Raw genomic sequence first — 15,715 nt, forward strand, 5'->3', positions numbered from 1 at the left:
TAAGACACAAAAGAAATGGTACAACTGACGGACAGTGGAGGATGCAACAGCAGTACCACAATTATAGGTTGTTATTATCTAGTTTATCCATTTTTCAATACAATTTCCTTTATTAATCTGAAATAATGTTCTTGTGTTTTATTAGTTCATTGTTTATTTGTTTCAGGACCTTTTGTGTATTACTAAAGGAAAGAGTGAATGGTAAAACTGAGGGAAAGTTTAGGATGCAGTAGCAGTCCCACAATATTAGATTATTATTGTTTAGTTTATTTACCCTTTCAGTATAATTTCCTACAATATTTTCTTGGATACTTTAAAGTTTATTGTTATACTTTTTCCTTTACTTTTTGACTGCTTTTGAAGCAAACACCATGACAAAAAAACGATGGTATAACTGAGGGAATGTGAAGGATTCAATATACAATCTTCGATTATTATCATTATTTAGTTTATTTATCCTTAAAACATTTCACTTAATTTATCTTCAATTAGTCCTTGCTTAGTTATAGTTTATTGTTTATACTTGGTCCATGATTTTTTTACTACTGCTGAAGGAAATATTATGACACAAAATGAATTTTAACTGAGGGAAAGTGCAGGATACTATAACAATACTATAAAGTCAATATATTTATTATCATCATTGTTATTATCATCATTACAAGTTAAATTAGATTTTTTTTCCGTGACTATAAACAGGTTCAAAGGCACTTTATAGCAACATTCCCAAACGATTTCTATTCAGAAAAAATATCTGACCAATCAAGTGTTAAAATACAGATATATATGTAAACAAGACAAAAAGTTCTATTTAAAGTAAAACATCGTTCAGTTTACAAGAATGAGTTTTAAGCAGACTGCTGAATGCAGCCGAAGCCCCTAATCTTGACGTGAAGAGTACCAAAGCCTGTGGAAAGTGCAGGCAAAAATTCTGATTTCCACATAATGTCAGGTTTGGCACAAACAATGACAGTGTCTTCTGGGCTCAGATGGCTGTACCCTCCTATATTTAACAGTCATACAAACATTGAATTTCAATTATTTATAATATAATTTATAATGTTAAATGATCCTATGTTGATGTCGTAGGTACTGCATATTTATAATTTTGTATTCAAAACAATATAAAAAAAATAAGTGCCAGAAGCATATGATTCGAATTTCAAGATTGTTAGTTTCGAGTACATTTGGCATACTAGTTATGACTAAAAATAGAACCACCTATGATTTCCAGATGCCTTCTTTAAAGATCGATTGGGTACATTGGACAGTACAACAGACAAAAAATTATTAAACAGGAATGTCAATATACAACATCTTCATAAAGAAAAATAAACACTTGAAAAATCGTTATTGTTTTTAGTGGGGATACAGGCTCAACTTAAGGTACACTAATAATATTTGCATTATTATACCTATATATATCAAGTATCCTAGCTTACTTACATATACATCTATAGACTGTAGACTCATAGTAGAGTTTAGACCCTTGTGATATCAATTCTTTTCAGTCACTGCCAATTCACTGCATTTCGAATGTTTTTGACAAGTTGGGAATTACATCTATTTCAGACAAAAAGTGCAGTCATGAAATACCGTGTATATTCTATTTGCTAAATTTTAAAAGTATTTATTTGACTTAATCACTACGGTAACGGTATATGTTTATGATACAAAATGTTAATGAAAAATGTGGATTTAGAAAATACTTTTGTCTCATCCTACCTGTCTCTTGTATTGGCGATCTGCCCACACTGTGAACTGTAAGTAAATTGAAAGGATATTTATGAAATTTATATAAATAAAAATCATTTTGATTGTAATTGCGAATTTGCTAGATCTGGCAATAATAAATGACAGAGAATGTCAAAAAAAGAAATAGTTAAATACTACAATTTTATAAATAAATAGTTAAAAGCTCAGAAAAACTAAACATCACCAACTAAAATATTGATCATGACACTTTAATTGAAGCTGAAAAGCCAAACTTGTGACTATATATTTAATGCATATTAACACAATTTCTAAATATATACAGTTAATGACTTTAAGTGCTTTAATTGAGGTCGTAGCCTCGCCCGTATCCCAACCAACAAGACATTACAAAACTGATCAATCCTCATATAGCCTCATATAGATTTTACCTATAAAGAAACCAAATATGACTCTAAAAAAAGTAAATAGCAAAATTAAAATACTAGATAGTACTTGAAATAATACACCAAAACAAAGGCATTAAGAAAAAAAAATGAGAAAACAAATATTTACCTATTAAAAACAAATAAAAAATGATAAAATATCTCCTAACACGGCACAAAATAAATGGAAAAACATCATACTGAATGCATATTACAATGGAAAGAAATATATGAAAATATCCTAAAAGAAAGTTCAGAAGCATAAAAATCAATATTAATACCTGCACAGAGTAATCGTGACAAATAAATGTATACTAAAAGTGCCATATCAAATCTTTGCGATTCTTTTGTTTTTTTGTGAATATCAAATCTATTGAACATCTATTTTGGGAATGCCGATGTGCACAAAACTTCGATGAAGAGCTTTAAACATACTTACATGGACAAAATTGCCATTTAGAACTGAACTGCGCTACTATCTATTTCTTTATCACAAAATAAGAAATATGAATAAAAATCAGTAATTTGAAATGAAGAGAAATCATATCCCATATGTCAATCAAATTCAAAGATATCTAAAGAAATCATCTTGTTTTCTTGATATTTATTTGAAAATTATACCTACTGATATCAGCATATGCATATTTTCTATATGAGAAAACCTGAGTACACAAGTTTGGTTGTGCAATTGAGTGTGTGTGGGTTAAAAATTAACATTTCTTTGTGAATATATCTGTATTATGAGCATAGAAAAATATTAAAAGAAATAAATAATAATATTAAAAACTGTTTTATCATTAAATCCAGAGGCTCGCAAATTATAATCAAATCAAAACATTTGATACATTTTTATAACATATGAATATGTTTAATATAAACACTTGGTTCAGAGGGACGCATCCGGCCATCGCCGCATCTAAAATCTTGTGTGGGGCCTCCGTGTCCAAGTGGTTAAAGTCGCTGACTTCAAATTACTTGCCCCTCACCGATGTTGGTTTGAGCCTTACTCGGGGCGTTGAATTCTTCATGTGAGGAAGCCATCTAGCTGAAGGTCGGTGGTTCTACCCAGGTGCCCGCTCGTGATGAAATAATGCACGGAGGGGCACCTGGGGTCTTCCTCCACCATCAAAGCTGGAAAGTCGCATATGACCTTAAATTGTGTCGGTGCGACGTTAAAAAAATATTGTGGGCATACAATGTATTTTTTTAAAGCCTGAGTGGAATAAATTCCAAAGAAAACTTCCTGTTTTGATATGAAATGATACCTTAATGCATCACTTTACTACATATGTAAACATTTCACTTTATTTCGTCATGAAAATAAAAACAAAACATAGCCTACATTAAAAGTCCCTACAGGTAAACAAATTAAAAAGAGTACAGTGTAAGCTTAGCCTACTTTTAACACTTCTTACTCAACGACTAGCCAAGTTTCTAAAAATCTAAGCGAAAGAGAATTGGTCATTAAAGATTTTATAATCATTACAGACGAACCCTTACACCACTTAACCAACAATATTTCTTTACTCATGAATGCATTCAAAGCATGTTACTAGTTTGTATATGAGAGGCCCAGACAGAATATCTACCTTTAAGTTATGTTAACAGTAAATTGATGTGGACTTTTAAAGTTTATTGCTGATATTGGACCTCTTAAAATATATTAAAACTCTAAACTCCTAATTCATGGCTGCGGCATTTTGTGTTACCCTATTTACAGCAACTAAGTACCCTAAGAAAATGCTTCAAAATGAGTCAATCATCTGAGTCACTACTGGAACGATGAAATGATAAATACTCTACGTAGGTTGTTGTAGCAATATGATTACAAGTTTCAAACTAACATCATTGTAAGATGTACATCTTTTATAAAATCGGTGTAAAAAGGCTTAAGGTGGAATGCGCCTAATTTGAAGTTATTGGGTTTCGTTTCGATATTTTGATTAATATAAAATTCAGCATATTCCTCATAGACAGCGTATTTTACTTTTATGATATTTCTGTAACTTTTTTCTCTGCAAACCTTCAAAAACGACCATTGACGTCCATTTCAATCTGACTAAAGTACTTGATCTTCTAAACGAAGATCTGAGAACGACCCATTCACATTCGTCTTCTGTATATTTTGGATTTCCAGTATTGCTATTTTTATTTTATCCAATCAGACGACATGTTCGAATGTCAAAGAGTAAGAAAAATGTGCAGTTATTCCAGGGCTCGAACCCAGGACCCCTCGCTTACAAAGCAAGTGGCCTACCGACTGAGCTAACCGGCTATCTGATACATTATGACATAAGAATTGTAAATATCAAAAGTCAAGGCTACAGGTAGATTTGCAAGATGTTGTAAGTTAGGCTCTGATTGGCTAGCGAAAGGGTCGTCAGAACGAGGCAATGAATAGGTCGTTCTCAGATCCTATGCGTAGCGTAATAGGATATGTACTTTAGTCAGATTGCGTCCATTTTTGATGAACCGTGATTTCACGTCCATCAGACGATTTTTGTAAATCGTTCTATTCATTCTACAAAAATCGATTTGTTTGCTACTCATCATATTTTCATTTAAAAATGTCTTTAATATGGTGTATAATTTATGGAGATCATTTTAACGTAACAAGTAACAAGTAAAGTAAACTAGTTTATTTGTGAAATGTAGGCCACCGGCCCATACACAACTATTTACACCATAATAATACACATATCAATTCAATTATGTGAATGAAAGCATATAATCCTGCATGAGGTTCAAATAATAATCTCAATTTTGATGAGTATTTGTCTACTCTATCTAAATATATAATATACTGTATATGCAATAATTGACAATATATGCACATGTATATACACGGAAGTGCCTGCGGGTTTGTTTTTCTTTCTATAATTTGATCTAAATGTTCAAGAGTATTTATAAATACAGGTCTGCCATTAAACATAATACTTAAGACCATGAAATTAATCAAATACATGTGCATGTATTAGCAAAATATTTGACACAGATTACTTTAATACAGATCAGATAACAGATCTTTTCTTCGTTTTAAAGAGTAATTTATGTACATAGCTAAATTTCTGATTGTTGTTTCACTTATACAAGACATAAGGTTACAAAATCCGGCATACGACGGATTTGCAGAATAATGCGCTGGTATATATTTTCACGACGATCATGGTAAAAAGGACATATTAACAAGAAATGTAACTCATCCTCTACAATGCATTCACAGTAAAAACAGAATCGATTTTCCGGTGGAGTATTATAGTACCTCCCTTGCTCTATCATAAGACTATGAGATGAGAATCTAAATGCAGCTAAACACTTTCTGTATTTACTAATATTGACACAAGCTATATAGTTTTCTTTTCCATGTTGTAATTTAAAATCTTTGTAGTAAGACAATTTAACACTATTGCAACATTGATTTCTCCAATATTGTAGATATTGATCCTTCAACCTTTGAACATATTCATTTAAAAACAATTGGTGGATTTCGACATACTGTGCTTCCCATAAATACCCAAAACCATTTTTGTTAAGATTCTTCCTGACATATGTAACCCAGTTTTCATATCCCAGTCTATCAAAGTGTAGAAGCATATTATAAGCTAGTTTTATATATCTATTATTGCCAGCTTTAAGTATATGTAACCAGTACTTTATACATCTCTTGTTTGCATAAATGTACATAGGCAAACGTCCTAGATCACCAATTACTGCGTTGTTACATGATCCTATGCTTACTTTCAAATAACGTTTACGACCATACATATGTACATTTTCGCAACAAACTGCGTCTGATAATCCCCATATTTCTGCCCCATATAACATTATAGGCATAACTTTCATATCAAAGATAACACACGTATACTCAGCCATACTAAAAACATTTGACATGGCATATATGGTAAATTGTTAAATGAGTGAAAAAATTGATTTAAGACCTTTTTAGCTTTAACACACGTATGCTCAGCCATCTTGTAAAGCGACAATCTATTTGTAAAATGTACACCGACATATGTAAATGAATTAATAGCCTCGATATAATGTTCACCATATTTCCATTTTTCACGTCTAGCCAGAGCACCGCCTCCCTTGAAAACTACAAGACTCAGTTTGGTTTTAGGTACATTTACCGATATTTTATATGTATTACAAACATTTTCTAAAATGTTAAGCTGGCGCTGTAGTCCAACTATTGTATCAGCTAAAAATGCAACATCATCCGCAAACATGAGCAGAAATATTTCAGTAAAAATCAGGAAATAATTGAATACCTCTCAAACCACTATTCTAAATTATATCATTTTATTCGTTTATAAAGAGAGAAAATAATATTGGGCTCAAACTACAGCCCTGACGTAATCCAATTGGGCAATAAAAGTCAGTATGCCCATATTTAGTTCTTACTGCAGCTTTAACTGTGCTATAAATTTAATATAGAATTGTACAGTTTACCTTTTAAACATTGTTTCTGTAATATTTCAAATAGAATAGTATGATTGACAGAATCAAAGGCCTTTTGAAAGTCAATAAAAGCGACATAAATCGTCTTCTTTTTCATTGATAGATATTTGTTAACTATAGCATAAAGAATAAAAGCATTATCAATAGTGGAATAACCAGCTCTAAATCCAGATTGGGATTCTGCAACTTTGTTATAGGCCTCTGCAAAAAAGGTTACACGTTTTGTAAAGATGGAAATATATATGTTACTCAAGATATCAATTAAAGCTACTCCTCTATAATTATCAGGTAAATTTACACTTCCTTTTTTTATGAATAGGAACTGTAATAGATTTTGTCCAAGCATCTGGAAATTCTCCACTATCAAATAACCTATTAAATAATCTATTCATGTATGATAGCAGTATATCTAAACCGTAAACAAAGTGTTCAGGTATCGAATTACCCGCAGAAGCTTTATTAATATCAATATACTTTATGCTGTTAACGATTTCTTCATTTGTAATAGGTGAATTAAAGATAATACTTTCAACAGTATCTAAGTAAACGTCAATGTGACTAGACTGTCTATTGATTACATCGGGCATATCCTCTTCATTACCTACTGAAAATACATTGCTAAAATGGTCGAACCATGACTGTAGATTAATTGAAGGTTCCGGTTTTTGTGTCCCGGTCAATTTCTTGATTTCACCCCAAAAATACTTAGAGTTACTTATTGAAGAATCCAGTTTTCGCAAATATGATTCATTATACTGTTCACATTTCATTTTACATACACGTTTATACGTTTTCTTACATTCGAGATATTGATTCAAATTACCTATATTTCGGTTTAACCTAAACATCCTTAAGGACGTATGCTAGAATTTGGTGCGAAAATTTTCCCAATAACAGAATTTCTTCAAACTTTGGATATTGAAGGACAATCATCTAAGAAACAAAAAAATGCAATAAAAACCATAGGTCACTGGTATCAAAAAAGAGTTATCTGCCCTTGAAAACGGCATTTCCCCCAAAAATTACGTTTTAAAGAGCAGATAACTCTTTTTCGAACCCGGTGACCTATGATTTTTATTGCATTTTTCTGTTTCGTAGATGATTATCCTTCAATATCCAAAGTTTAAAGAAATTCTGTTATTAGGAAAATTTTCGCCCATCTCATATACAGGGAATTCTAGCGTACGCCTTTAAGGATTTCATTGCCATATGCTTTAGACGTTTACATTCATGGTCAAACCAAGGTTTCCCTTTAGGTCGTACATAACTACGTTTGCATTTACTAAATTCCCTAGAGCCGTTGATCATGGCTGATTCGAATTCATTTAATATATCGTCAGTTGTTTTAGTAGGATCGGACAAAATGTTTTCAAAATCATCAAATCATCCATTTAAAACATTTTGTGACAATACATTCACAAACAAATCTTTGTTATCCTTATTAATTACAATTACGTTTTCATTTGACGTCATTGGATTGGGTATACTAACGTTTTTCGCAGCATCACGTATACAAAGATGTAAAGGTACATGATCACTTTCTATATGCGATAACACTTCAAAATTAGCTATAATGTCAGATATACATTTTGACACTATGAAATAATCAATGACACTTGAACCATTATTGTTAATAAACGTATAATCCCCTGTCCCTTTATCGGCGCCTAATCTACCGTTTACTATATAACACCCATATATTTTGCAAAATTGTATAAGCTCACGCCAAAATTTGTTAATTGTGGAATCAAGGGATTTCCGTTCTTTACCTATATCACCATCGATAAAATCGACGATGTCGTGTAGTTCTGGCACATTATCTTTATGCAAAACATAGTCAACGAGATTTGAGGTCCGAGAATTTAAATCACCACTCAAAATTAATGGTAAGTTAATAATGTTTTCGGCTAATAAAGCATCTTCTAGACTACGCCATGCACTGATATTCTCGTTTCTATTATCATAAAATGAAGCCCCTTCCGGGGGAAAATATAAACAGCAAAAAATGACATCATTTCCTACAAAAAGCAATGCTTTATCGAATTTCATAATAACCCATACTCAAAGTTATCACAAATTATTTGACTAAATCTTGCCAAAGTATTTTTCAGTAAAACCAATACACACCCTCAAATTTCTTCCACCTCTAATAGAAGGCCTAGCATTACAACTATACATTGCAAAACCCGGAAAATATTGAGCACAAAAATCATGATTTACTTCCCAAGTCTCTTGCAGTCCTATAACATCATAACTACATAGCAAATCGCTAATTCCAAAATATAACAGTTTATTTTTCAATCCTTCTATAGTCCAGGAAATGATTTTTATATTAGTTTGAAATAAAGTTTGTGTAGGGCGTCGGCCGACGACCTAGTCTTTACTGACGTTTTGTTCCTCGGAGCTTGCCTGGTTTTCATGCTGGGTTCTTTCATTCTGCCGGTTGGCACGCCTAAACACTCTACCTGTATCTGGTCTCCGTTCTGTAATAGGATTTTTATGTAGCTTACCATTTTTGTAGTATCCGATGAAACCTTGTGTAAGAAGCTTTTTAATTTCTTGTCGCTGAATAAACGTGAGATCATTCGAAATGCGAATTCCTTTCTCTCGCAACTCATTTCTATTTTTAAAAAGCTTCATTTTATTTTCGAAACTGGAAAACTTGAGTACTACCATACGTGCTTTGCCATTCACCTTATCGCCATTTCTACGAGCATTCAAAATCGTGCCTACACTCATTTTATCGTCTGGTTTTAAAACAGTGAAAATGTTATCATCAACTCCAGACTCTAATGACTTACTGTCATTCTCTTCCTCCGCTAAACCGAATATACGCATATGGCATTTAATTCTATCAGACTCGATCATATTTAATGGGGACTCAAGTAATGCCATTCTATCGCGATCCATTTCGTCATGCAGTGCAAGGTCGGGTACATCATCCCGTAATACATCCGAGTTATAATCGAAATGTTCTATCTTACTTTCTAATGCGTGTAATCTATGCTCAAAATGATCCTGTTTGCTTTCAGTAACACTAACTTTAGATTTAATAGACGTTATTTCAGTATTTATTCTTTTTAGAATGAATGAATGAATGAGTTGGGTTTTACGGCGAATCGACACAAAAAGGTCATATATCGCCGAGAAAAAGTTAAATGAATTACGTTAATTGTAAAGCACCTATAAAACTATTAAACTAAAAAGGTATATACATATATAGCGTAAAAAGACAATTGCAAACATAAAAATGTAAAACATGTAAATAAAAATCAAATAAAGTTCAGATTTTATGATATATGCCTATTTGTTTCAAAAATTGCAAAATTTTGTCGGCAGGAACTTGTTCAAACAACTCTTTTAACGATTCTACATTATAGTATGAATTGCGCTGTGGATCGAAGTCAACACAGTCGATTAAAATATGTTTAATAGAAAGCGGTGTTTGACATGGTACACATTCAGGTTGATCTTCATTGTTCAAAAGATACGAATGAGTTAACCGAGTATGACCTATTCGACAACGAGAAAGAACAACTTCCTCCCTGCGAACAGATCTATTTCCCTGGTGCCATTCACCTAAAGTAGGTTTAATTTCTCGAAGTTTATTGAGCGAAGCATTGTTCCATGAAGACTGCCATTTAGTTAAAATATATTTGTTGATATTTGACCTAAAATCAGTATATGGTTATTTCAATTTAGATTGATTTAATGAAAGTGATTTCTTTGCTGCGGTATCAGCATCCTCATTTCCATGAATACCAACATGACTAGGAATCCAACAGAATATGATGGACTTCTTAAAAGATAGTTCATGAACCTTGACAAGAATATTTTGAATGAGAGGATTTTCTGTATGACGGTTGTGTATTGATTGTAATACAGAAAGTGAGTCAGAAAAGATGATAAACTTTTCTTCATTATATTCTGAAATAAAATTAAGGGCCAAATCAATAGCTTTTGCCTCGGCTGAAAAAATTGTAGCGTTATTTGGCAAGCGTAATTTTGATTGATGCAGATTGCTAACGGCGGCACATCCAACCTTTGAATCATCTTTAGAACCATCTGTATAAATTGGAAAATGATCTTTGTAAGTCGACTTGATTTCATTATATTTGGACTTGAATATTTCAGGGTTTGTTTCAGACTTTTTCAAGGCGGTTTTCATATCAAAAAGAACTGTTGGAGAACTAAGAGTCCATGGTGGTGTATTCAGAACTAAGTTTTCTTTGATTTCATCAAATTCAAAATCAGTTTCCTTCATAGAATTGCTGATGCGAAATCCAAAAGGTTTTATTTGTTTTGGTTTTCTGTCATACGAATCCTGGTACTTGGGTTTAAATATGATTTTATGAGCAGGATTGGATTTGCTGGCAGCTACCCTCAGAGCATATTGTAATGACAGTTTTTCACGTCTCGTGTAAAGGGAGGGTTCGTTTGCTTCAACATACAAGCTTTCAACAGGCGATGTTCTAAATGCGCCAAGAGCAATACGAAGACCTTGATTATGGATAGTATCCAACATTTGTAAATACGATTTTCTGGCCGAACCATATACAACACAACCGTAATCTAGCTTGGACCTAATCAAAGCTCTATAAAGTCTTAACAAAACCTTGCGATCTGCTCCCCAATCAGTATTTGAAATTACCTTTAAAAGATTCAACGATTTCAAACATTTGGCTTTCAGGTATTTTATGTGTGGTATAAAAGAAAGCTTTTTATCAATTATTCTTTTTAGTTCACTTTGTACATGTATCACTTCTTCTTTCACTTCTCCGATATCTCGTGACAATGATGAATTCAAATCTTGTATTGATCTCAAAATCACTTCTGTATCCACTGTCGGGCCTGGATTAAATTCAACGTCTGACGCCAAAAGTATTAAGCGTTGCGAAAACGAAGCATACAGTACTTCATGTAAACAAGTACTGGATGACGTGGCCGTCCCAATAGACAACGTCACGGAAAGACAGCCTTCAATGTGTTCCATAGCGTAGTTGTACTCGACATATCTCCTACAATGCACCACTCCACCAAGCATCACTAAAGACATTATGAGAAATATGCTGCACACGAATACTCTATAATGTATATCCGTTCATGGGGCGTATGGGTTGTATTTTGAATATTTAGGAATTTTTATCCTGGGTTTACTAACTGCAAATCGAAATCCAAAAATTCCAATTCTGATACGGTAGGTGGTAATATCAATACCCATATTGTAAATCTGTTGTAAATCTGTCCTTGATAAAACAACTCCGGCAATGTATATTATGGTATATATGACTATATTGCTCTCGTATTTTAATAACTGTCCCTTTATGATTGCCTGTACGCGCTTCCGTACAAAATCTCAACAATTATGCCCCAGGTATACGCTCACCACTTTCAATCTATTGTGTAACTTTTGCCAGGTCGGCAATGTGCAGTGTATGTTAAGTGCAGTCAAGCAGATAAATATCGATATATATGAATGTCCAATAATTCAAATACTCACAGTTTTTACAGTTCAATATTCCTTTCAAAAATCATTTAAATCTATATCCATTTACAGTATCATATTTCGTCTTGATATATTTTAAAAAAAACTTCCGAGCTAAAAAACGTGTCCACTCGCTAACATTCACACATATTATATAATATTACGTAAAAGTTGATATTTACGTTAAAGTGACGTCAGAGCGACAAATATGACGTTGAGTTTCGAATAAAAGTTTTGCTTTAATCTCGCCTCATGTAAAACCCAAACGATTGAATTTTAGAAAAAACTAACACGATGATGAAAATTTTATTTTCTATCGATTGAAGGAATAAAATTATGGGGTCACCCAATTCATTTTCGCGTAAAATTACATTATGCTACCCCTACCCCCAAATCACAAGATAGCGCAACTGAGTATTTTTTCCAGTATCTCCTCTTTTCTTCCAAAAATCTACTATCTAATTTTTCTTAGTACAATTAAATCAAAATACTCTTTGAAACTCTGATACCTTCGGCGAAATCATTTCAGTGTAGAACTCAGATTTTAATATTTAGATTATATTCAATTTAAGAAAATGCGACAAAATCGACACCGCATTATTGTTGCCCTGAATTACATTACTCTACCTGTCCCAAATAAAAAATGTGTAATTCAATGGATTTTCTTACGTCTTGTGATAAAGACAAACACATTTTGAGTTCTTTACATCTGTGCAATGATTCCATTCAACATTAACATTGAAATGATCTATTTCGCAAGTAAATGGTAACACATGAACAGTCCTGTATCGATGTACATTTACAACAAAAAAATAAGAAAACGACAGAATATAATTAAAATCTTCTTTTTGAATTATCTCAACCTTTCAATTTTAACAATTACCTGTAGAGAATTCCATCACAGGCCGCTATTTCCGTGACATGACAGTAAAACTGGATACATAAAAATGAATTTTTATGCATGTAATAGCATAAATATATCAATATTATCTCTAATTGTTTGAATAAGCTTTATTTATTTATTTAACACTACAAATTTTACGTTGGAATATATTTCGATTGTTTGGAGAGTAGTCGGACAACCCGATTTCAAATCAAGTGCATCTTTGAATACTCAAGGGGGAAACATAGTATATTTGAGCCGCACCATAAGAAAACCAACATAGTGCATTTGCGACAAGTATGGATCAAGACCTGCCTGTGCATCCGCGCAGTCTGTCAGGATCCGTGGTGTTCGCTTTCAAAGCCTATTGCAATTAGAGAAACCTTTAGCGAACAGCATGTTTCCTGTCTGGATGCATGCTGGTCGCAAGTGCACTATGTTGGTTTTCTCATGGCGCGGCTCATTTGTTATACGGAGGCTGTTGCTATAAAAAGGTTAATTTATTTAGTAACTTTGCTAGAGAAATACCATCCTTTGCTAAGAGGTTTTAGCTCTCCAGATAAGTGTGTAAAGAAGGTTATTCCTGTATTTATAGACACGTAATAGAAACAAATTACATATGTAAATTCTTTTTCCTTACAGTATAAACTTACCAAACACCACAGATATGAGTAAACATTCTGCTAAAACTGTAAATATTCCATAAAAAAGTTTGTTTTGGGTTTAGCGCTGTTTTCTATGTTACGGCGGGAAGTTAACCTAGCCAGTGTTTCTGGATTCAGTATTCTTAACAGTCAAGTAACTTCCAACTTCACCACATAAATCAGAGCTGGAAGACGAATGATTTCGGACACGTGCCTCCTATCAAGTAGTCATGTCCTACCCGGGGATCGAACTCACGATTCACAGATCTGTGCTCCTTCTATTGAGCTCAGTGGGTGGGGTAAAAGAAGGAAAGAAAATAGCGGTTGTGACTGAGACTCTATGTAATTCAACAGCGGTTGATTGTTTAACATGTGTAATTCTATGTTGCCATTATCTATATGTGTGACTCAAGAATAGATATTAGGATTTGTACGGGCACGTGTATATGTTTAAGGTTTCATCTTTTATTTTAATAAGCGTCTTAGGTGTCAGAATTCAGTATTTAACAATTTTCAACATTCAGGATACACTAACGCATATATGTAACCTATGGATAGTACCTCTTACATCATGTTTACGGAAATTATAGAAGTTACGATTGATTTCAAATAGCGCCTGTTGTATAAAATGTCGAAAGAAAGAAAAATAAACTCTGACCTTTAAAACCTAATTCTGCCGTCAATATATATGAACATTTGCGTAGAGCAGGTAATTTACAGGGCAAGACCGTGGGAACTAATCTTATGGTCATCTAATGGGATTTGCGTGCGTGCGTGCTTGCATGCGTGCCTAGGGAGTGTTAGGGATAATAAAAAGAAAAACAAGATTCAAACAACCTTTACTCCCGTGGCGAGGCGGCTAAGTCAATGGTCATACGTCTGAAATAACAAACTTTAAACGAAAGTGAATTCGGTGACCCTATAATTTTATTCCATAAATTGACAGAAAATAAATCATCATGTAAGTTTTTTTCTAAAATTCTATCGTTTGGGTTTTACATGAGACAAGATTAAAGCAAAAAATTAATTCGAAACTCAACGTCATATTTGTCGCTCTGACGTCACTTTAACGTAAATATCGAATCTTACGTTAAAATGATCTCCATAAATTATACACCATTTTAAAGACATTTTTAAATGAAAATATGATGAGTAGCAAACAAATCGATTTTTGTAGAGTGAACAGAACGATTTACAAAAATCGTCTGACGGACGTGAAATCGCGATTCATCAAAAATGGACGTCAATGGTCGTTTTTGAATTTTTGCAGAGAAAAAAGCTACAAAAATATCAAAAATGTAAAATACGCAGTCTATGCGGAATATGCTGAATTTTATATTAATCAAAATTTCGGAACGAAACCCAATAACTTCGAATTAGGCGCATTCCGCCTTAAGCTAAAATGCCAAATGTTATAATATGAGCATTAACAATCCCTTTAAATTGTATTGTTTCTAAAGAAATTTATGTATTTCTAATTTTGATGCACCTAAACGTTTTGGCAGGGCCTCCGACCGACAAAAAAAAACAACAACATTTTTTAGGATCCATGAGAAATGTGTATATATATATACTTTTATATATTCAATATTAACTTTCCCATAATCACGTTACAGTTTTGTCACACATACCAAGGTTCATTTTAGACATAATTAATAGAATTTCAATATATCTTAAAACTGACATAAATGAAAAGAAAAGTCATGAACTTCCTTAGAGTAGAGCAAGAACTGCAAAATCACATCCAAGCTATGCTGTTTGTTTATATAAGTTTGTCCTGGAAGTTTCCACTGTGTAAGAAAAGACAGTCCTAGATACAAAGTTTCCTTTATACTAGATAAAAGAGTCCAAAAAACAATGTTTCCTCTGTATTAGATAAGATAGTAAAAAATATCAGGTTTCCGCTGTATTAGAGAAGAGCGTCCCAGATACAAAGTTTCCGCTGTATTAAATAAAATAATCCTAACTATTAAATTTCAACTGTACTGAATAAGACAGACCAAGATATATGTACCAAGTTTCTGTTGTATCAGAGTCCTAGATACCAAGATTCTAAGGTATTAAATAAGATCATCCTAGATACCAAGTTTCTGATGTATTAGAT

This window comes from Mercenaria mercenaria, unplaced genomic scaffold (assembly GCF_021730395.1).
Source record: "Mercenaria mercenaria strain notata unplaced genomic scaffold, MADL_Memer_1 contig_2794, whole genome shotgun sequence".
In the NCBI taxonomy this organism is placed as follows: Eukaryota; Metazoa; Mollusca; class Bivalvia; order Venerida; family Veneridae; genus Mercenaria; species Mercenaria mercenaria.